The sequence below is a fragment of the Ambystoma mexicanum genome, chromosome 1p (genome assembly GCF_040938575.1).
Source record: "Ambystoma mexicanum isolate Mex_15411 chromosome 1p, UKY_AmexF1_1, whole genome shotgun sequence".
NCBI lineage: Eukaryota > Metazoa > Chordata > Amphibia > Caudata > Ambystomatidae > Ambystoma > Ambystoma mexicanum.
In genome coordinates, this window is record NC_090921.1 from 1,329,864,400 (window position 1) to 1,329,888,734 (window position 24,335).

The following is a 24,335-nucleotide window of genomic DNA, read 5'->3' on the forward strand; positions in this document are numbered from 1 at the left end:
TCCTCCTGTGACTTAGCCTTGACTGCTCTCCAAGCTACCGTGAATTGATCTGGCTATCTTCTCGGGAGTGTACCCTGTTTCACTAGCAAGGGTAGCCTCCTAAACATCTGTTCACCAGAGCAGAGTTTAGAAATCTATTCTAACAGGCATGAAGGAAAAGTGTCCTCAAATGCTCTGGTTCGGTCTCACCGTCAGTCACTCGCTTTCACTCCTCTCCCTGATCTTACTATCTCCTTCCTATCCTTTTGCTCATTGTCTCCTCTCACTTCATACGCACATTGATCTTCCTACTCTCTCTGTCTCACCTCTTTTCTCACTTTTCTTCTCCCCTCTCCTTACCTGTAACTACACCCCTCTTCTCACCTCCCATTGTACCCATCTCTAGCTACACCTTACTACACTCTCTCTGCTTTTCTCTTTCCACTGCTTTCTACCAATCTCCTGCTTCACTTTGCCTACCCCTCTGGCATGGAGATTTTGGGTATTGTGAGGAATCTGGGGGCACCCTCACTTCTTTCCCAATATATCCTCCTCCCAGGGGGCAAGGGAAAGACCGTTGCTATCGGATCCTGACCCTGGGTTTGGATATGTGAGGGAGGATAACCTGGGTGGAAGAGTGTTCGGGAGTGGGGATGAGGCACCCTTGTGAGGGAAAAGGTATCCTCCATTTCCCTTTTCTTTTTTTTTTCAAAGGTTTATTTATTCTGCAGACTCACACAGAGAACATCTTATCAACTGATGCAGAAAACATTGTATTACAACTGCATTTGAAACAACTTTATCTACCCGTTAGGAGTCTCTGCTGGATCTGCAGGTTTTTACTTTTCAAACTCCCCCCAGCCTATCCTTCCCACCTCCCTCCCCTCCCCACCCCAACCCATTCGGTTCCTAGTTTAACTGCCATTGAGAAAGTCAGTGTTCCATTCCAAGAATCTCCCTCTTCATATTCCATTCTTTTTAATAAGTGTCCGGATTTCTGAGAATCCTGGGTCTAAAATAGTGCGGTTCTCTATCCTTCACCATTTCATGAAATGGTTCCCAAATTGCCAAAAATTTTAGGTAGTTCCCAGCTTGTAGTGCACAGATCTTCTCCATTGCTAGTACCCCCCATATTTTAATCCACCACTACGCAATTATTGGGCCCTGTTCTGTTTTCCACCCCTGGGCTAGGGTCAGTCTTGCAGCTGCAAGCAGGTGTGTAATTAGTTTGGCCTTGTGCCCCTTTGCCGCATATTGGTTTTCCGCTAACGCCCCCAATAGGACAACTTTCGGATCTTCTGGGAGTACAGCTCCTGTCATCTCTTTAATATGTCCCAGGACTTCTTTCCAAAATATCTGCGCTTTTGGACAAGCCCACCACATGTGGAAGAAGTCTCCTATCTCCCCACATTTCCTCCAACATAGCGGTGAATATCTAGAATTCCTTTTATGCAGTCTAGCAGGAGGCATGTACCACCGATAACAGATCCTATAAGCCGATTCCTTAATTGCCGTACATCTGGAGCTTTTATGCGCTCTCTCCCATATCCTTACCCAGTCCTCCCCCGAGATGGTGGCCCCAATGTCTTTTTCCCAACTTGTTTTGTATTGCAGTGCGTCTTCCGGGAGGGCCCTGTCCAGTGTTTTATAAAGCCCTGAGATACCCCTTCTCTCCATTTCCCTTTTCTAATGAGCCCAATGTCCCCCAGGCCTTTGTAGATTAATACCAGTCCCTTCCCCTTCTTTCCAGTAAATCATCTCTCAGTAAACACCAGTCAGGTACTGGGACAAAGAAGAGACAAACCAGAGCCATACATCCTCTCTTTATTGACTCTTAGACACACAGATATCACTTTGGTACTGGGGCGAGGAAGAGGCATCAAACACTGCAGAAAGACAGTTTGTTTGACAAGGAGCGGTCTAGTCTTTCTAAAAACATAGTTGATGCTGGAACTTTAAAATGGAGACTCAATGGCAAGAAAGAGACTTCTTCCTCTTTGGAACATGGTGGGATATGGGACGAGACGCAGAGACCCAGAGAAGCTGCCGCAGTAGAGGAGAGGTAACCGGAGAGAAGCCAGGTCAGGAAGGCAGCGGGGTGAAGCAAGGTCCTTCGGAAGAGTACCCGAGCCATGGAAAGGTGGCGCAAAGCAGCAAGAACCGAAGGCGGTTTTCCAGCGCTGTACCAAACCCTGGCACGTGCCGATTGCACAGAAGAAGCAAAGAAACTTTAATATATTAATGGTCTGAGAAAACGGGACAGAGAACTCTTAAAGAAGCCATTAAATTGAATGAAGAAAGAGTTGAATGAGCATTTGTCTAGAGCTACATAAACATTGTAAATAGGCACGCAAGCATTGCCACAAGTCAAGCAAGCATTGCCAAGAGTCAAGCAGATATTAAGAATAACTGAAGAAAAGTAATGGTTGTGAAAGGAAGACCTGTATGCAACAGTTAAGTGCAATGAAACCTGGCAGAGGGCGCCTGATGTTTTGGCCAAGAGAGTTGAAATAGTGCCTGAGTTTTCTAGCAGGAGAGTTTACTGGGATGCTTATGTTGGTCTTTTCAAGCAAAAGCTACTAAACAAGCGACTGCTGGCAAAACAAGCAGTGATAAAACATAAAGAGGTTTTGAAAGGAGAATAAGTCAAGCATCACCGTGAAGCTGAAACGGTGCCAAGGTGCCTATGAAGCAGAAACAAGAAAGGTGTTGGTTGCGTGACCTGTAATGGGTGGACCGTGTAGTACTAGACCGAGGACTAAGGAAAATCCACTTAAGTCACCCACAAGCTTGTGATTGAATAAAGCAAAACTTGTGTGAACTGAACTTTATAAAAGTTGTGAAAGGTAACCAAGCCAGAATAGCTGGGAAGTATCCCAAGGATTTGTGTTGTTTTGGGAATTTGAGAGACTTGAAAGCTTGGAGAAGGGAACCCCTTGTTTTGTAACATGAATTATTTTTAACTTTTTTTAAAACTTGCATTTATCAGTTTTACACAAGATCAACATCAAACAATATAACAACCCCCTGCCCTCTCCCACCCTGGGGGTACATGACATCAAGCTTTCAATAATTTCTTTTATGCATTGAAAATGTCTGATACTTTGATATTATGGGGGCACCATTGTTCTATAAAGTCTGACTGGAGATAATGCAGAGTCCCTTCCCATTCCTTCGCAAACTTGTCCCTCGTTCCTTGGATTATGTGGGTGATTTTCTCCATCGTTACTTGGGCCCATACCTTCTGTAGCCAAGTGAAAGTCAATGGGGTATCTTTCTTCTTCCAATTCTGGGCAATTTATTTTTAACTTTGTGGAAGGGAAAATCCCTTTTCCAACCAAGAGCTGGACGAAGCTCTGAACTTTTATGTGAACACTTCTCATTTTGAGGCTGACATCCCAACATATTGTATACAATTAGATGTTAGGGCAAGTATATGTTTTGGACACAGACATTTGCTTTGGACTTCCTGACACAGACAATCATTTGTTTTTATTTAGGTTGGGAAATCTCACCTTAGCATAGGGCGAGTTAGATCTTTTTCCAACCCTCTTTTAAGTTAATAAAAGTTTATAGCCCAAACATTATTCAGTTGTCTGTGTCTATCTACTTCATGATACCTTCACAGTATATAGAGCCTCATCACAAGTTGGGGAGTAGCCCTTAAATGCAGTAGTAACAGGTTTTTCTGCTGCATTTACTGCTCCGCCCAATCTCGAGTCCGGCGTGTTTACCCCCAGCTCAGACCTGGGGGTAAACATACTGGGAAAATGCCAATTTTATGCACAATTACCGCCGGCAGTATTACAGAATGGTAATTGTGTCAAAAATTCCCTATTGGGTCCAATGGGGAGTAACATTCAGCGCTCAACCCGTGATCCGGTGGTAATACCGCTGGACGGGTGGGCAGTAACGCAAATAAAGTTGGGAAGTATCCCACTATGGATACTGCCCAACTCGTGATGGGGCCCATAGTATTGGTAGTGATTTCTGCTTGTTTCCTAACTGTGATTCTTTTAGCTCTGACTCTCTATTATTCAGATATTAACCTAGAAAAATATCAGGGGTATGGACTGAGCCCGCTACAGTGCATGTGGGTACTGGTCAGGGTAACGGGATGGCAAAAAGATGATGACTACAACTAAATAGGGACAGGTGGACAATTGTCTGATGAAAGGCATAATCCCTGCCAGGACCACTCCGCATTGTGTCTGGTTGTTAAACGTAACCCCACCCCTCTCCGAGCTGTGAAGAGGTGGTCAAAGAAACGAGGGGAGCAGGGGTGCCTGGGTAACTGGGCAAGTGACGTGTGTATGCAGATTTAAATAGGGAAAGTAAAGTGAGCAAACTGCAATCAAAATGGCGGAGGAACCCCCAAAGGGGTCACCCACCCATTATATATTTAGGCAGTTTAATAGTTAACGAGGAGAAGTATGATGATAGGGATTCACAAACCTTTCAAACTCCCCTCCCGCAAGTACCATCTGGTCATGAAAATGGAGAGCAACATCAGGGTCTGGTCAATATCAGGGACGAGCCCCAATGATTTGTGGAGGAACTGCAAACAGTGCGGCAGTGTTATAACCCGTTGTGGGGTGACATGAACCAAGTCCTGAGAATAGTGGTGTCACTGAAGGTAAGACAGCAGTGAATGGAATGGGCGACCTGGCCAGCTGCCGATCCAGGCACAGTGGACGGCCTGGTTCAGGTGAGGGAAAGGATAGTTACAGCGTTGTCGAGGTATGCCCCAGAAAGATTGATTGGGCAAAAATCTCAAACTGTAAACAGAATAAGGGTGAATCTCCTGCCGATTAGGTAGACCGATTGAAGGTGGTGTTCACTCAGCATCCGATATTACAAAGCCAGCCTTGTAGGCTGTGGGAGACAGCTCAGAAGGCTATTTGAAATTCGTTTGTTTCGGGTGTACTCCTGAAAAATGCTGGTGGTAGTGGCAAATCATTGCGTTGCTTGCCAGGAACAGAAGAAGGAAATGTTTGAGAATAAGCCTATGTTGTTGCAGATGCAGAGTCTTCAGGGACATGTGCAGGGATATCTCTATATCTCCAGGGAATGGCATATGCAGGAAATTGGGCCCAAAGGGGGCCAATAGAGGCATATAGGCAAAGGCGGAGGACCAGGGGGTCCATGGGCCTATCAGCTCCAGCAAGGGGGTTATGTGGGACAAAGGCAACAACTGAGATAGTGGGGACAGGTCGATCAGCAACAGGGGCCGGGAGCAGAGGGGCAACAATTACAGGGACATTGGAATAACCAGCAGGCTCCTAGAGCCATAGCAAAAACACTTTATTGATTTATAATTATCATAAACAGGAGTGCTATTGGGAAAATGAGTGCCCATTTAGACCACAAAGACCACAGCTACAAGGTATCATCCCGAACAATGCTCAAATGCCACGGCAAGAAGGACCGGTTCAAAGGCAGACAGCTCTAACAGTGTCAGAATGTACCAAAGTATTAACTGAAAAGGATACAATACTCAAAAGGATACAGGAGGTAGGGTCTTCCGGATCCCTGTTCACACGATTTGATAGTCGTGAAGTCAATTGAAGACCTTCCAAATGATACAACCCTCTGGCTGATAAAACAGGCAGAGCGATGGATCACTGGAAAGGGCGTGGGTAAGGTATAGAAAGCCAGCCTAGGACAAATTAAAGTATCATGAATAACTGCTCCAACCTGAGTATGATGAATTAGATAATGACAGGAATGTTCACACTGACCTTTCGATTTGGGTAGAATAATCCAGAAGTCTCTTGAAGGTTTGAATGAAGAACAAACGACAAGGAAGGGAAAATTAGTAAGGGAGACTTATCCCGAACGGAACGAGGCTCACGCTAGATACGGGTTGAATTCACCACAGGATAGCGTCCAAAGTTCAGTTCAATGTCACCTTCCAATAATCCTTGAAAGGCTTCCTTCCCACTATAGGGATCAATCCTTCTGTTAATTCCACAGATGCAGGAGTTAGAAGTACACGCGGTTATCAACAGCCGCGAAGAAAATAACGTTTGAAGACAACGTGCGCGTGTGGATTTTACACGCGGGCAGGATTCGCGCAGTCTGGGTCAGCCGCGTGTGAAGACAACGTGCGCGTGTGGATTTACACGCGGGCAGGATTCACGCAGCCTTGGCCACCCGCACTTGAAGACAGAAAGCGTGTGTGGATTTTACACGCGGGCAGGATTCACGCAGCCTTGGCCAGCCGCACTTGAAGACAGAAAGCGCGTGTGGATTTTACACGCGGGCAGGATTTACGCAGCCTTGGCCAGCCGCGCTTGAAGACAGAGAGCGCGTGTGGATTTTACACGCGGGCAGGATTCACGCAGCCTTGGCCAGCCGCACTTGAAGACAGAAAGCGCGTGTGGAGTATACACGCGGGCAGGATTTACGCAGCCTTGGCCAGCCGCGCTTGAAGGCAGAGAGCGCGTGTGGAATAACACGCGGGCGGTGTTCCCGCAGTCCGGAACAGCCGCGTTTAGAGACAGCGTGCGCGTGTGGAATTACACGCGGGCAGGATTTACGCAGTCCGGGCCAGCCGCGTATGAAGACAGAGTGTACGTGTGGATGTACACGCGGGCAGGATTCCCGCAGTCCGGACCAGCCACGCTTGAAGACAGAGAACGCGTGAATTATCACGCGAAGGAATAGCTCCAGGAATCAGCGTGTGGCGGAACACACGCTATTGAAGGCCCAAAAGTAGCTGTAGAAATATGCCAGGATGCAGATCAGAGGTTCAGCTACACAACACCAATAGATTCAATCAGAAGCAGCGAGTGAAGTTTCTACGCTGCTTAAATACGTAATACCGTAGTTCACGTGACGAAGCAAAAGTCACGTGAAGTTAGCGACGTGAAAAGTGCAAACGTCGTTTTCCCGGTAACGTATCGAATAACCTCCATTTGGAGTAGAACGGTCTAGCTGTTCTACGAGCGTAGCGTCCAGCATGCATGACAAACAGGCCCAATTCCTCAATTTCCAAACACAAACCCCTTCTCCGCCAGAGACCCACGTGGGTCAGGAGGGACTCCAATGGATTCTGACAACCAGAAGAGCAAGCGTCTCAGGTAGCACTAATGGTTCTACTTGATCGGGAAGGTCCTTATGTACAATGCCAGGTGCAAGGTGTACCGGTGTCATGCTTGGTGGACACAGGGGAAAATAGATCAGCTTTGTAAATGAATACTTTTCCTCAAGGTTCCTATATCGGGAGAAATAGTAAAAGCGGTAGGCATATTGAATACCACTAATGTGCATCTGGTGACGGAGCCACTTGCAGTTACTCTGGGACCCATCACAAACCAACATGCTTTTCTTGTAAGCCCCACATCACCTGTAAATCTGGTGTGCATAGTTTTGCTGTGTAAAATGAGGTACACTATCTATTGCACCCTGGATACGGCAAAAAACCTTGGGGTCATCTTCGACTCCACACACTCCTTCTCCCCTCACATCTCTGACATCTCTAAGAAGTCACACTACCAGCTGGACCTCCTCAGAGGTATTCTTCCTTTCCCCTCCTTCCCCCAGAAGCTCACTGTCTCCAGAGCTCTGGTTCTCTCTAGGCTGGACTATTGCAACAGCCTCTTTCTAAATCTGCCTGCTTCTACTCTCCGCCCTCTGCAACTTATCCAGAACAGGACTGCGAGACTTGTCCTTGGCCTCAAGCCCAGGGATCGTATCTCTCCAGGACTGAAATCTCTGCACTGGCTCCCAGAGGCTGCGTGGATTAAGTTCAAAACCCTCTGCGTCGTCCACAAGGCCTTCTGGGGCCTGGGGCCTCAATACCTTCAACTCTCTCTCCCTAAATATCTTCCTTCTCGAGCTCTCCACTCATCTGCCTCCAACTCCCTCAAGGTCAGTCACTTCTCCAAGCAGCGAGTTGGTGGTAGATCTCTTTCTTCGGCTTCTGCCTCCCTCTGGAACAGCCTCCCTGCCTCAATTAAACTTGAGGAGAACCATTTCCGGCTCCGGAAGCACCTCAAAACCTTTCTCTTTGCTTCTGCTTTTTCTCCTCCTCTCCTCTGCTGACCTCCTGACTGTAACCAGAACTGCACTGGCTACCTGGACACCCTCTGATCTCGGGCCCAGGTCCCCCACCCCCTGCCTGCGTCACACAACTGCACTGCCCTCGCGGCAACCTCCGCACTTGGGGACTGTTTCTGTATCCCTACAGTCCCCCCTACCAACCAGCCCTTGACACCTGACGTCTACACTTACCCATGCACTTGCCACATGCTGGCCGTTACTTACTGTTTATCTATTCCCATGTACCGCACGTCCCTGCCCCCTTCCCACGCACTTGCGCAATCCGAATGACACCTGGCCTAGTAGCGTCATTGTCTGTCCTCCCTCTGTTCCCCTCCCTTGCTTCGGCGCGCCTTGAAACAGTTATAAATGCCATACCATATCATATCATATATCATATCATAGGCTGTTTCAAACTGTGCCCTCAAACAGTGCAGTGGCAGTGATGGATGCATTAAGGAAAGACATTGGCGGAAACGTAGTGGAGAGAGAGAGGAGCATATAGGATATGCGCACGTTGATTGAATCTATACCAGAGTGTTTGTGGGCCACACGTGAGACTGAGGTGGGATATATATACACACTGCCCAAACTGTAAAGATAAAGGTAGATCTGTTTAAAAAGTTGCCCCAAACACCCCAGTACCGCATGAAGCCTGAAGTAGGGGCAGGCATCACCCCAGTCAATTAATCTTTGCTGAGTCAGTGGATTATTGCCATGACCAGTAGTATATGCAATACTCCGGTTTTTCATGTGAAGAAGCCAGGAAAGGAGGTTTACCATTTTGTGCAGGACCTGCGAACTGTCACCCTCTGGCAATACCGTCCTTTCCTGTGGTGCCAAACCAGGCTACCATATTGTCTTGTATTACACCAGATGCCACACATTTTACGGTGATTGACTTCTGTTCAACTTTTTTTAAAATCTGTTTCTATACATAAAGATAGCCAGTATCTGATTGCATTCTCGCATGGGGGTCCAGTACACGTGGACCCGTTTGTCCCAAGGATACACAGAGCCCCCAACTCTCTTTTCACAACAGCTAAAGAAAGATTTGGATGATATAAAGTTGCCTGGGAAGTCAGTGTTAATACACTACTTTGATGTGTTGGTTGTCTCCCCCTCATATGAGGCTTCTAAAGAAGATACCATGGTCCTGCTGACAGCATTGTCAGAGAAAGGGCATTAGGCTTTGTAGAAGAAGCTACAGTTATATGCCCCTAGGGTACATTATCTGGGACATGACATTATGAAGTGATAGCCACTTCTGAGAAAGAGACTATTTATAACATACCAAAGCCTCAGAATATAACTCGAATGCAAGTTTTCCTATGGGCAGTTAGTTACTGCCAGCAATGGATTTTGGGATTTGCAGAAATAGTAAAACCTGTTCAGGAATACACCTAATTTAACATTGCTGAGCCACTACAATGGACACCAGAAGCCAAAGAGGCGTTTACCACTATCAAACGGCTATTAGTTGAGGCCCCTGCATTGGGTCTACCTGATTACAAAAAGGGAATTACTTTGTACTGTCATGAGAGGAAAGGGTTTGCGCTGGCTGTTCTCACCCAGAAGACTGGGATCCCTAATAGGCCCATAGCCTATTACATGAAACAGTTGCACCTGGTTGTGGCACAAATGCCGCCCTGTCTACATTCATTGGCTGCTGCAGCCTCGGCAGTGGAACAAAGTAAGAATGTGGTGTTGGGATGACCTTTGGAGGCTGCCAAAGTGCACACATGCAAAGACAAAAATGCTGCACATGTCTGTCTAGAGGGTTAGCAAATAGGAGATACTGTCAGGTTTACGCCTTACCTTATTTAATCTGGTGGTCCTGTCTGGATAGAGAAAGGGTCTGTCCTTCCATGCAGTCACAGTGTACCCTAAGGTAACAGGGAAACGCTGTGGCTGCTGTGGAGGAGCAGCCCAAAAGGGAGGGGAAAACTCAGATCAGAAAACCTTCTAAAGGTCCAGGAAAGGTGGTAAACCGAGACTGGGAGCAGTAGCAGAGCAGAGGATTGAATGGACTAAGGCAGCAGCAGTAAATCAGACTGGACAGTAACCAGGAGCAAGGAAGGCGGGTAAAGACAAGGAAGAAGCAGAATACAGGGTGAGAGGTAGAGGTACATGGGGCGTCGGTGCAATTGAGGAAGCAGTTGCAAAGCAAGATTTACCATTTGCTAGGAAGTTTTATGGCAGCAGCTTTGTAGTACCAGTGTTCTGGCGTGTGACGTCAGGGGCAACGCCTTTGTCTTGGAAGCAAGACAACACATAGCAAAACAGGCATGAATCCCGGACTCGCACTTAAAAACTGGTCCCCGGTATTAAGCACTTTATAAAAGAACAATTATATAATTATAATGTGGAAGCCATGCTGGAGTGGGCTGGATGGTACATGACATGATATGATATGGCATTTATAACGCGCCTATACACAAGTGTTTCAAGGCGCCGCGAGGCAAGGGAGGGGGAACAAGGGAAGACAGACAACGATCTTACTAGGCCCAGTGTCATTCAGATCGCGCAAGTGCATGGGAAGGGGGAAAGGGAAAAGTGCGAGGGGGAAGGGAGGGGAAAAAGTGCAGTACATGGGATAGTAGAATAAATAAGATGGTAAAAGGCCAGAGGTGGCAAGTGCAAGGTAAGTGCATACATAAGTGCTGGTAGGGGGACTGTAGGGATACAGAGAAACAGTCCCCAGGTGCAAGGGTTGCCGGGGAGGCAGTGCAGGTGTGCAACTTGCGGGCCTGGTCCCGAGATCAGAAGGGTGGCCAGGTAACCAGTGCAGTAACAGCCAGGACTTCAGCAGGGGAGGGGGGAAGAGAAAGCAGAAGCAAAGAGGAAGGTTTTGAGGTGCTTCCGGAACCGAAGATGGCTCTCCTCAAGTTTAAGGGATGCAGGAAGGCTGTTCCAGAGGGAGGCCCCTGCCGATGAGAGAGATCTACCACCAATCTAGGAAGAGAGAGCTGAAGGTATTGCGGCCCCAGGCCCCAGAAGGCATTGTGGACAATACAGAGGGTTTTGAACTTAATCCTCGTAGCCACTGGGAGCCAGTGCAGAGATTTCAGTCCTGGAGAGATGCGGTCCCTGGGCTTGAGGCCAAGGACAAGTCTCGCAGTCCTGTTCTGAATAAATTGCAGAGGGCGGAGGGTAGAGGCAGGCAGTTTGAGATAGAGGCTGTTACAGTAGTCCAGACTGGAGAGAACCAGGGCTCTGGAGACGGTGAGCTTCTGGGGGAAGGAGAGGAAAGGAAGAATACCTCTGAGGAGGTGTAGCTGGTAGTGTGACTTCTTAGAGACGTCAGAGATGTAAGGAGAGAAGGAAGGTGTAGAGTCGAAGGTGACCCCAAGGTTTTTAGCCTTGCAGGTGGGAGCAGGAAGAGGGCCAAGAGAGGCCGGCCAGAGAGCTGCAGGGAAGGAGGGAGTGGGTGTGCCGATGAGTAGAATCTCAGTCTTAACTGGCATTAAGGCAGAGGTCATTGGCAGCACACCACTCCTGGATAGCAGACTGACAGACAGTCAGAGACGAAAGAGGGAGAGGAGGAGGCCGGGGGTAGCCTGAAAATGCGCTGGGTATCATCCGCATAGCACTGAAAATTGGGACAGAGAGCGGCGATGCGGTGGGCAAGGAGTGCCAGGTATTGGTTGAACAGCCAGGGAGAGAGGTTAGATCCCTGGGGGACACCACAGGTAGAGAAAAAGATATCAGAGAGGAAGGACCCAAGTTGGACCTGGGATGGTCGGTCGGAGAGGAAAGAAGTCAGCCACGCCAGAACCTGACCAGTGATACCCAGGTTATCACGGAGACGGTTGAGCAGGATGGCATGGTTGACAGTGTCAAAGGCAGAAGAGAGATCAAGCAAGATGAGGACGCACGAAGTGTTAGAGTCAAGGTTGGAGAGCAGGTCTTCGCACATGCGAGTCCGGTATCTTGTTGAGAGAACTGCCCATCTCCTTTGCAGCCATAAGGACCAACTGGGACGTATCCTGACAGATACTCTTACTGAATTCATCCAACATTACCTTGTCTAGATGTGCAATTCTCAACCTAGCATCTTTGTTGCCTAACCCACAGGCGGTAGGAACAAACGTTTCCACTGTGTACGACTGCGCGTCAGTAACTGACTGTCTGGTAATGCCCCGTACTGACCTCTCTGATGTACCATTGCCAAACCCGGATCACAAGTATTTTGTGGATGGGTTGTGTTTTAGAAATCGCAATGGGCAGGTGGTTGTGGGGTACTTAGTATGTGCCCCGGGGAGGTGGTGGAAAGTGGCAAATTGCCCCAGGTGACCTCAGCCGAAGTAGCAGACCTAGTGGCCCTTACCCGAACTTGTCTACTAGCGGCAGGAAATTTGTTAATGTTTATACCGATTGTTACGCTCACCTGGCTCCCACAGGGGCGTCGATCTGAACTGGACAGCTGCGGCCTCCACCAATGTGACGCGTAGTGCCGAGATGACAGACTGGACTGGCCCACCTAGCTTTGTTTGCTTGGCCCGTAGGAATATTCTTCTGCAAATGGAGAAAGGGAATTAACCACCCGTGGAGTTGAGCGTTAACCCTCCCCCACTCCTGCTGTTCTCCCCACTGATCTCCTTTGATGTCCCCTTTTATAGTCTCACCTGATGGTTTGGAAAGATGCGCTCTTCATCCTGCATTGAGCGCAAGGGCGCGTTGATAACCAGTTGCTTCACTGGCTCGAAGGAATTGGTGAGTTCCAGAACAATATTGACTCTGAGATTCCCAGCAAGACGCCGTAAGTATGTAGTTCATAAGAGTTCAAATGTCTGACTTTCACTCTTGTCCGATTCCTTGCAGGTTGCAGCATGACCCTAGCGAAGAGTTCCTCGTGGCAACCGGTAATATTCAGGTAAGTGTATTATCCCACACAGTTCGATAAAATAATGTCAATATGTAACCTGTTGCTTTCTCCCTTAATCAGGCGCTGAGAGAAAATATGAAGTCTCGGGGAATAATGCCTGCAGCTGTAAAATCAGGTAAGTCTATTGTGGTGAGGAGGTTTCCCCTTGTTTGTCCTTTGTTTCACCTTGCTGTCCTTTTGTTTCCCCTTAGGGGCCGGGGTTCGTCGAGGATGCAGTGGAAGCTGCGCCGGCCCGTGAAGAGGAATAGTACCCCCGGTGGTAAATCAGGTAAGTCTATGGGGGGTAACTAATATTGCCTCTATGCATTCCCTTGGCTCACCTTGCTGTTCTTGTCTTCCCCTTAGGTGCCGGAGTGAGGCGGGAGCATGCAGAAGGATGCTGTGGAATGTGAAGATGCTGCGAAGTCCGGTGAGTTCAGTGCGGCACTGCTGCAGGCGAGGCGACACGCATAAAATAACTTCTTTCTTCCAACTCGAAGGCGCGATGGATCGGCAATTCAGGTAAGGATCAAAGGTATTGCTCTTGTTCTAACCTTTTCTCCTTCTCTCCCCTTTTTCTAGGAGCTCCGGACTCGAGGCGGGCGTGGCAGAAGACTGGATGCAGACTTGCAGGCACGGTGAGCGTTACGCTGCTGGATGCAGAATAATGTGAAGCGTGTGCTGCTCTTCGGGCGTGGTTTAAATAGCCTCCAAAGTAGTCCCAGGTAAGTATTCCTCCCTAGCCCCACCCGAGTAAAAAATAGTCCCTTAGGTAAAGTAGTCCCTTCCAAGCCTCCTTTGGCTTGGAGCTCTTGCAGCATGGTCTGCATCAAGTGAGTTTGCAGCATGGTCTGCATCAGGTAAGTTTTAATCTATGAGCCTGGCGCCTATGGCGCCAGGACTGCCCCCAAATAGCCCCTAGCAGGGGTTGTTGGGTTTTCTTAGCATAACTTGATGCCTGCTTCCGGGGTTGCTGGACTTGGTCTGGGTCCCCGGGGGTAGGCATCATGACAGCACTCCCCCCCCCCAAGGCCCCTCCTAAAGTCGTTCTTCCCTGTGGTTTCGGTTTGTCTGGGAAATTTCGGTGGAATTATTTCACCAATAGGGGTGCATGAACGTGGTCACTAGGTTCCCATGATCTTTCCTGTGGTCCGTAACCTTTCCAGTCGATTAAATAAAAAAGTTTTGACTTTATCAGCTTGGAGTCCAGGATGTTCTTAACTTCAAATGCGGGTTCCCCGTCTACAAGGATGGGTCTGGTGGCTTGGTTAGTCTTGTCCCTGGTTGCACTGGCTTCAAAAGTGACAGATGAAAGACGGGGTGAATTTGCATATTAACAGGTAAGTCCAACTTGACAGCCACTGGGTTTATAATGGCCTTAATAGAGTAAGGTCCCAAATATCTGGGGTTAAAGGTCTGTGTTACCTTTAGAGGTATATGTTTTGTGGCTAACCATACTTGGTCCCCTATCTGGTATTGTGGAGTATCACTTCTATGCCGATCAGCATCTTTCTTGTATTTTTCTTTCTCCTTTTTTAAATGTTCAGTTGCTTCCTTAAAGGCTTGTGAAATCGTAGCGTGCAGATGGTCCACTGCGGGCATTTCTAAGTGTTGGGGTGAGTCAAGGTCTGAGGTTCGAGGATGGTGCCCATATAAGGTATAAAAGGGGCTTTGTCCAGTTCCAGAATGTACTGAATTATTGTATGCATATTCGGCGATCCAAAAAATGTCTTTCCAATTACTCTCAGTCTGATGTAACATACAACGCAGGTATTGTTCGAGAGTCTGGTTGGTCCTCCGTTTGACCATCGGTTTGAGGGTGGTGACTGGTCGATAACCTCACATCGATTTGTGCCAATTGACAACATTTTTTCCAAAAATGTGAAATGAATTGACTGCCCCGGTCAGAGACCAATACGGACGGAAATCCGTGTATGCGAACAATGTTTTCGAGGAACTCTTTGGCCAGGATTGAAGCTGAAGGTAATCCCTTTAAAGGAATAAAGTGGGCCATCTTGGAAAAAAGATCCACATTAACTAGAATGGTGTTAAATCCATTGCATGGGGGTAGGTCAGTAATAAAGTCTAACGATAAGGTGTGCCATGGTGTAGGCGGAATGTCTAAAGGTTGTAAGAGTCCATCTGTTTTTTTCTTTTGACTTTTGTTTTGGGCGCAAATGCCACAAGACATCACAAATGATTTAATATCCTTTCGCCAGGTGGGCCACCAGAATTGTCTCTTCATTTTAGCTTCAGTTTTTGCAATACCTGGGTACCCCTCCATTAGGGTATCATGTTAACGGGAAATGACTCGTTCTTGTAGTTCCTTATGTGGCAGAAATAGCCGCCCTTGGTAATAAGGCAGGTCATTGGAGACAGAGTATTCCGGGCCTTTCTTTACCCAGTCCTGCAGGGCTGTAGGATCAAAGAGTTGTTGGATCTTTACCTGAATGTCATCTAGTGTCTGTAAAGTTGTCATGCCAAGAATCCTTTGTTTGGAAATTATAGGTACTGGTTCTGGGTTCACTTCTGCCTCTCCCATCCCTATTCGGGATAAGGCGTCTGCTTTACCATTCTTACAACCTGGTCGATAGGTTATCACGAAATCGAACTCGCCAAAGAACAATGCCCATCGGAATTGGCGTGACGATTGGGCCTTGGCTGTCTTTAAATACTGTAAGTTCCGGTGATTGGTGATCACAGTAATGGTATGCCTGGCACCGAGAAGATAGTGCCGCCAAGCCTTGAAGGCAGATTTAATGGCTAATAACTCCTTATCGGTAACTGCATTGTTTAACTCGGGTGCCGAGAACTTTTTGGACCAAAATGCTACTGGGTGAAGCTGGCCAGTTTCAGGGTCCTTTTGAGACAGGACAGCTCCCATGGTTAGACTGGATGCATCAGTTTCCACTATCTATGGAAGTTCAGGTCGCGGATGCTTTAATACAGGTGCAGACGTGAATTTCTCTTTCAGCTCTTGGAAGGCATTTTCAGCTTCTTCTGTCCACATAAAACGTTTATTTTTTCGCAAGAGTGCTGTGATGGGATGTACAACATGTGAAAAATCCGGGATAAATCTGTGGTAGAAATTGGCAAAGCCAAGCATGCTTTGTACTCCTTTAACTGAACTTGGTGATGGCCACTTAAGAATTGCGTCCACCTTTCGTGAGTCCATTCGGACTCCTTTTGGGGTCAGGATAAACCCAAGGAATTCAACTTCTGTGGCATGAAAAACACATTTTTCCAGTTTTGCATATAGTTTGTGCTGGCACAATTTCTCAAGGACTGCTCGGGCATGCTTCACATGGTCAGATTCTGAAGAGGAGTATACTAGGATATCATCGATATATACGACAACACAAACGTCAATGAGTTCACGAAGGACATCGTTCATTAAGTATTGGAAGGCTGCTGGTGCATTGCACATCCCGAAAGGCATCACCTGGTATTCGAATAACCCATACTTAGTGCGAAAAGCAGTCTTCCATTCATCGCCCTCTTTTACACGTACCAGATGGTATGCCCCCCGGAGATCTAGCTTAGTGTATATGCAAGCGTCCTTCACTTGGTCTAGTAATTCAGGGATCAGAGGCAATGGGTATCGGTTCTTAACAGTTATCTTGTTCAATGCACTGTAGTCTATGCACATTCTGTGGTCACCTTCCTTTTTGGGCACGAAGAACAAAGCTGAAGATGCAGGGGACTTGGATGGGCAAATGAAGCCATTAGCAAGGTACTGGTCTAGGTATTGTCGTAGGTGAAAGTTCTCAGGTTCCGTAAGGGCATAGATCCTGCTACAAGGGGGTTGTGCACCAGGTATGAGATCGATTTGACAATCGTACGATCTGTGAGGTGGTAAGGTGTTTGCCTGTTCTTTTTGGAAGACAACCTGGAATTCTTGGTATTCTGGAGGTAGTTGCACGACTGCTGTGGTTACTGGGGCCAGGCCTGCGTTCAGATTTTTCTTTGGGTAACAGGTTTGTGCACAATCCGGGAAGAATATTCTCTTCTCTCACCAATCAATACAAGGATTATGTGTTTCCAACCAAGGTATCCCCAGTATTATTTGGAACTGTGGGGCTTTGATTAAATCAAACACAATAGTCTCTCGATGCTCATCCTGACCCAATAGTGTCATCTCTGCAGTGGAATGAGTTACAGGCCCAGAGGCAATTTCAGTTCCATCGACTGTGGTGATGACATCTGAGGTGGTTTTTCGCCAGAGGGGTAGATTCATCCTTGAAGCCAATTCATAGTCCACATAGTTTCCTATGGCCCCGCTATCAATGTATGCCCTTACTGCGTGCATACGCGATGGCTGCCTTGGATCTACGAGGACCATTGGTATGATGAAATGCGAGGTCTGAGTATCCTTCTTCAAGCTCGGCAAGTGGACCTCTACGCTTGTCGGGTGTGGTCGTTTCCCGAGTCTGACTCCATATGGGTTTTATCAGCAGCTCCTACCACCTTCTTGGGTGGTTTTACAGGGCAATCCCGTAGAAAATGCCCAGAAGTTCCACAATATAGACACAATTGCATTTGCCATCTCCTTTCTCTTTCCTTCTGGGTTAAGGGTCCTTTAACCACTCCGATTTGCATGGGTTCTGAAGCATCTGCTCCTTTGGGGTTAGCGTGGGTCTTGACCAACACCCGATTCTCAAACTTGGCTCGATCAGCCTTTCTGTTCTGAAGTCTGTGATCTAACTGGACTACTAAGTCTATGGGCCTCATTACAAGTACTCCGGTCCGGAATTAACGCTGCCGGTAAAACCATACCGGCACTGTTTCCTTGTCTGCCCAATCATGAGCCGCGGCCCCGTTAATAGCACCACCCTCAACCGCCACCGCGGAAATAGGGGTCCCGTTAAGTCCGTCTGCACGGAAACACCTCTGTTACCGTCAACACGAAACACAGTGAGCATCACAACTAGCGCGGACACGGAAATACCGGGAAAGAAATGGCGTAAATACCGTGATCACGGTGGCGGAACCGCCGCCACCGCGAACATGGCGTTATACACTGCCTGCTGAACTGAATCAAGGCACAGGTGCACCAAATCAGCCCAGCAGGACCTAGCATGCCACTGGGAGCCCACAAAAGGGCCACACCCAGCCCAAAACAACATAGAACCATGCAGGCAGCAGGTCTAGTAGCACTGGGACTGGGCCTACTCAACCAACAGGCAGCACTGCACATGGTGGCAGTAATGGCGCAGAGGAGGAGGCGTAGGCGGAGGAGGCGCAGGCGGCAACCAGCCAACCCTGCAGCTATGGCAAACCCCATTGCCCAGCCAGCCCGACCCCGCCGCCAGCCACCAATACCACGCATCAGGGCCTCACCCTGGAACCTCACCCCAGGACAGATCCACACACTATACCGGCTGGACCGTGCAACAATCCTGCACATCACCGCCATGATTGAGGACAACATCAGCAGCCAAATTGACACTCCCACCGCCATCCCCCACCCTGAAGGTTGTCTCAGTACTGCATTTCCTTGGCACTGGCACCTATCAACACACGGTTGGTGAGCTGCACGGCATATCACAACCCTGTTTCTCAAAAATCCTGGTACAGGTACTGGATGCCCTGTTGCGCCATGTGTCGGAACACACAGCCCTACCCCGCACCCTCCCCGAGGTCATTGCCACCAAGTTGGCCTTCCATGCCATAGCAGGCATGCCAAATTGCATAGGCGCAGTTGACTGCACCCACGTTGAGCTGACAGTACCACGTGCAATTGAGGCGGTGTTGCGCAATAGGAAACAGTATCACTCTTTGAATGTCCAGATGGTTTGTGATGCCATGCAACTGATTACACACTGCTGCGCACGTTTCCCAGGATCATCACATGACTCAATGGTACTGCGGAATTCCACGTTGCCACGGTACATGGAACGCTATGCCGGACAAAGCACATGGCTATTGGGTGAGTACAGCTGACGATGCTACAACCCTGTCGAAGTGGTGTGTGTGTGTCCAGCCCAATGAGCATTGTGAGTGTGCCGCTGTGACCGCACATGCATCACCCCCCTTCCATCTACCAAATACACAGCGGATGCTAAACATCATGAAGGAAGACATGACAGGGCACCACAATGTGCCCGTGCACACGCTGGTACAACCAATCCCGTCACTGTCCCATGAACCTTGTGCCACTGCAGACACCCACCCTCAATTGAAACACTGCCTCAAAAGGCACGAGAGGCGTGTAAATGAGACGATGTGTATTTACTACTTCCGTACAGTGAAGTCACTCTGCCATGTGTGGACAGCACTGCACCGTGACATGCACACAAACAAATGTCAGCCGCAGGGCACAGTAAACATGCAAGTTAATGTGTAGGCCCATATCCAGTTAGCAACATACATCGTGATGCCCAAAACATACCTCCATACACTGCATGGTACATATGCATGAATGAATGATGACACTAGAATGCACAGCAGCAGATGAGGACATGATGCCACAAACACTGACATGTTCCCCCATCTACATCCCATGTAGGTGATGCGGGATATGCACTCACGCCATGGATGATGACACCTGTACGGAGACCAAGGAACAGGCATGAAGAGGCATACAATAGGGCACATATCCGCACACATGGAATGATTGAGAGGACATTTGGACTGCTGAAGGACCGTTTCCGCTGTCTGAGCAGATCTGGCGGATCACTGCTGTACAGCCCAGTGAAGATGGGTAAAATCACGCTCGTATGTGCCATGCTGCACAATATATGCCTGCGCAGGAACATCCCAATGCCACCAGACGCAGATGAGGAAGATGGGGATGGGGATGGGGATGGGGATGGGGATGGGGATGGAGATGGAGATGGAGATGGGGATGGAGATGGGGATGGGATGGCACCACCTCCCCCTGGGGGTCCACATGATGGCCAGAGAGCACGGGATGCCCTGATTCGCATTTACTTTTGAGTCACAGCACATTCACAGAAATGCACGAACATGGTGACGATAATGAATCAATAGTTGCACTGCAAAATAAATGATCAATGTCCACACATGTATGTCTTGATTGGAAATGGTGATGTATTGATGTAATAACAACAGGGAATGTGGGGCTGAACCCCATCTCATGGAAGGAGCCCAGGTCTTCAAAAATGGGCATCTCCCCCTGTGGCCCCGTTTCCGAGTGCTCTTGCGGGGCACTGTTATCACTGCAGGCCGCCCCCTCTGCAGTGCTGCTGCCTTCGGTGTTGTGTTGGGTGGCCATGATAGGTCCCCGTGGCACCTCTCTAGACTCAGGCAGTGTGGAGACGGTGGGGACGTCGGTGGTGGTGGTGGGCGGCACATCTGTAGTGGATGGTAATGTGGCCAGAGGTGCAGAACTGCCGCAGCATCCTCCTGTGTGGTGGCGGTGGCTTGTGTACTTGCCGGTGCAGATTGGCTGGCCTGTTGTGCAGTATCACTGTCACTTGAAACGGCTGTGGGGACACAAAGGGCATTCAATTAGTGTTGTTGTGGTGGCAGATGGGTGCATCACATGCGTCATTAAGATTGTACATTGAATAGTGTTAGTCACATGCATCTGATTGCTGGTGTATGCATTCTTTGATATTGGTTGCCATGCGGATCATGATGGGTCCTTTGGCCCACACATGCACTGCCTGGGGGGGGGGGGGTTGTTAATGGGTCCTTTGGCCCACACATGCACTGCCTGGGGGTGGGGGGTTGTTAATGGGTCCTTTGGCCCTGTACTCATAACTGCATATTTACATGTGGCATTCATGTTTGGCCACTTACCGGCATCTGCAGGTGGGCTCACTCCTGCCTCAGCCTCCCCGATCCCATGGATTCCCTCTAGGTGGAGGACGCTGCTGCAACGCTCCTCCAATGCTTGCAGCCTCAGTGGGGAAGGGGGTCCTCCGCCTGTCCCACTGCTGCGTTGGCGGTGCGTGGAAATGAGGTTGCGTACCCTCAGCCTCAGGTCGTCCCACCGTTTGTGGCAGTCCTTCACGCTCCTCACTGCCACGCCCACAGCGGTGCACTTGCGTGCAGCTTCGGCCCACACCTCCTTCCTCCGCTGCTGTGTGGCACGCCGTTGGTCGGCGCTGAACAGCATCTCCACATTGTCCACAATGTGCTCCACCAAGACGGTTAACTCCGCCTCGCTGAAGCACTGTTTGCGCTGCCTCTGAGCAGGAATCCTGGCAGACATGCTGGTGGTCCCTTTTGGCTTCTCAGAGTTAGGATTGTGCTGGCTCTGGATGGCAATGGATTGTGCTTTTATATGATGGCCGCCTCTCTGTTTCCTGTTTTGGCGATCATGGTATTTCCGGTTCCGTGTCCGTGGCGGCGGAGGCGGAAACGGGTTTTGCGGCACTTGTGGCTGCGTTATTTCCATTTCCGTGGGGTTTTCCGTGACCTTGCGGACACGGAAAAGTTTTTACCGCCGTCACGGATTCTGCACGGGCCCGGACTGGCAGGTTGTAATGAGACCCTATATATTCAGTGCAGTCTTGAGGTGGGTTCATGACTTGAGCCAAGACATCCTTGATTTCTCCTCGAAGCCCACGATGAAATAATGTGATTCGTTTTACCTCAGGCCATCCAGTTTCCACTATCAACCTATTAAAGGTCGCGATGTAGGATAGAAGGTCCTGGTTACCTTGTCGTAGGGACAAAAGTTTGTTATCCAGGGCCTGTCCTTGGGAGTGCCAGGCAAATAGTCTTTCCATGCTCATTTGAAAGCCCTGAAAATCCCGATGAATTGGGTCATCCTGAGTAACTAGTGGAATTGACCAATCAGCTGCACTGCCGCTGAGATATGACAATACGAAGGCTACCTTGGCTTGATCGTTTGGGAAGGCTCCGGGTCTGCATAAAAAGTGCAAGCGGCATTGGTTCATAAACACAGCAAACCTTTTGGGATCTCCGACAAAGCGTTCGGGCGGAGCTAATGGAATACTTCCTGGTAGGTTTATTTGCACAGGGTTACTCGATGACATAGGAGCTGGATTCCCCCCCGGGGCCTGGTAGGGGTGCTTGTCCAGTCTGGCTTTGCAGTAGTTGCCTAGCAAGGTCATCAGTTCGCTCCTTTGACAAAATCAGTTCTCTCCTAAGAGTATTGGTTTCTTGACGGGCGGAATGCACTTCAGCACTCAGTTCCCCTAGTAATTGGGCCAATTGGTCAGTTTATGAGGTATCCATAACGCCCGGGTGGGAATTTGTGGGTAGGCTTCGCGTTCTGTTACGCTCACCTGGCTCCCACAGGGGCGTCGATCTGAACTGGACAGCTGCGGCCTCCACCAATGTGACGCGTAGTGCCGAGATGACGGACTGGACTGGCCCACCTAGCTTTGTTTGCTTGCCCCGTAGGAATATTCTTCTGCAAATGGAGAAAGGGAATTAACCACCCGTGGAGTTGAGCGTTAACCCTCCCCCACTCCCGCTGTTCTCCCCACTGATCATCTTTGATGTCCCCTCTTATAGTCTCACCTGATGGTTTGGAAAGCTGCGCTCTCCATCCTGCATTGAGCGAAGGGGCGTGTTGATAACAAGTTGCTTCACTGGCTCGAAGGAATTGGTGAGTTCCAGAACAATATTGACTCTGAGATTCCCAGCAAGACGCCGTAAGTATGTAGTTCGTAAGAGTTCAAATATCTGACTTTCACTCTTGTCCGATTCCTTTCAGGTGGCAGCTTGAACCTAGCAAAGAGGTCCTCGTGGCAACCGGTAATATTCAGGTAAGGATTTGTATTATCCAACACAGTTCGATAAAATAATGTCAATATGTAACCTGTTGCTTTCTCCCTTTTTCAGGCGCTGAGAGAAAATATGAAGTCTCAGGGAATAATGCCTCCGGCGGTAAAATCAGGTAAGTCTATTGTGGTGAGGAGGTTTCCCCTTGTTTGTCCCTTTGTTTCACCTTGCTGTCCTTTTGTTTCCCCTTAGGGGCCGGGGTTCGGCGAGGATGCAGTGCAAGCTGCGCCGACCCGTGAAGAGGAATAGTACCCCCGGTGGTAAATCAGGTAAGTCTATGGGGGGGTAACTAATATTGCCTCTGTGCATTCCCTTAGCTCACCTTGCAGTTCTTGTCTTCCCCTTAGGTGCCGGAGTGAGGCGGGAGCATGCAGAAGGATGCGGTGGAATGTGAAGATGCTGCGAAGACCGGTGAGTTCAGCACGGCGCTGCTGCAGGCGAGGCGACGCGCATAAAATAACTTCTTTCCTCCAGCTCGAAGGCGCGATGGATCGGGAATTCAGGTAAGGATCAAAGGTATTGTTCTTGTTCTAACCTTTTCTCCTTCTCTCCCCTTTTTCTAGGAGCTCCGGACTCGAGGCGGGCGTGGCAGAAGACTGGATGCAGACTTGCAGGCACGGTGAGCGTTACGCTGCTGGATGCAGAATAACGCAAAGCGTGTGCTGCTCTTTGGGCGTGGTTTAAATAGCCTCCAAAGTAGTCCCAGGTAAGTATTCCTCCCCAGCCCCACCCGAGTAAAAAATAGTCCCTTAGGTAAAGTAGTCCCTTCCAAACCTCCTTTGGCTTGGAGCTCTCTTGCAGCATTGTCTGCATCAGGTGAGTTTGCAGCATGGTCTGCATCAGGTAAGTTTTAATCTATGAGCCTGGCGCCTATGACGCCAGGACTGACTCTCCATATGAGCCTGGCGCCATAGGCGTCAGGACTGCACCCAAATAGCCCCTAGCAGGGGTTGTTGGGTTTGCTTAGCATAACTTGATGCCTGCTTCCGGGGTTGCTGGACTTGGTCTGGGTCCCCGGGGGTAGGCATCATGACACGATTCACGGTATGCATTTGGCATAGCCCACGATTTTGGCCAGCTCTGAAAGCAGAGAGGCTTTACAACTTCATCTGGTACTCCCATAAAAACGGTCAGTATGTGTCATCTCATTTAGAAGCCATAATACTGCCTTCCCCTGCCCACATTGCGTCATTTCAACGAGGGCACTGACTCAACCATCTGACTCGAATCCTGCTCACCCATCAGGTCTCCCCCAGCCAACCCCTCCAGATCCAGCAAGCTCTCTGCTTCCTTCAGTGTTTGAACCACCCAGTGCCTCCTTTGATGAGTGAAATAGAATGCACATAGCCACTCAGAGGGTGCAGTGGCTTACGCTTTGCCAAGGTCATCGATGCCAGATCCTGATACAGGGTGAGTGACGTATTGGAAAAGGAGAAGGACGCCAAGGGTCTAGTTTCAGTTCCTTGAGCTTAAAGAAGTAAACCCGGGATCACACATCAGCAGTCCTATCCTGGGTCAAGGCGGCACGACTTCTGGTCTGGTGAGTCCTGTCAAGTTCAATATCCCGGTCCGCAGGCAGGTCGAGGATGAAGCTAAAGAGATCAGCCACAAATCTGGATAGGTTTTCCTCTTGCATCACTGAAGAAATGCCCCGGATCCGGATTTTATTTCTGTGGAAGCAGTTTTCCCCGTCCTCTTGCTTGTCCTCCAGGGCATC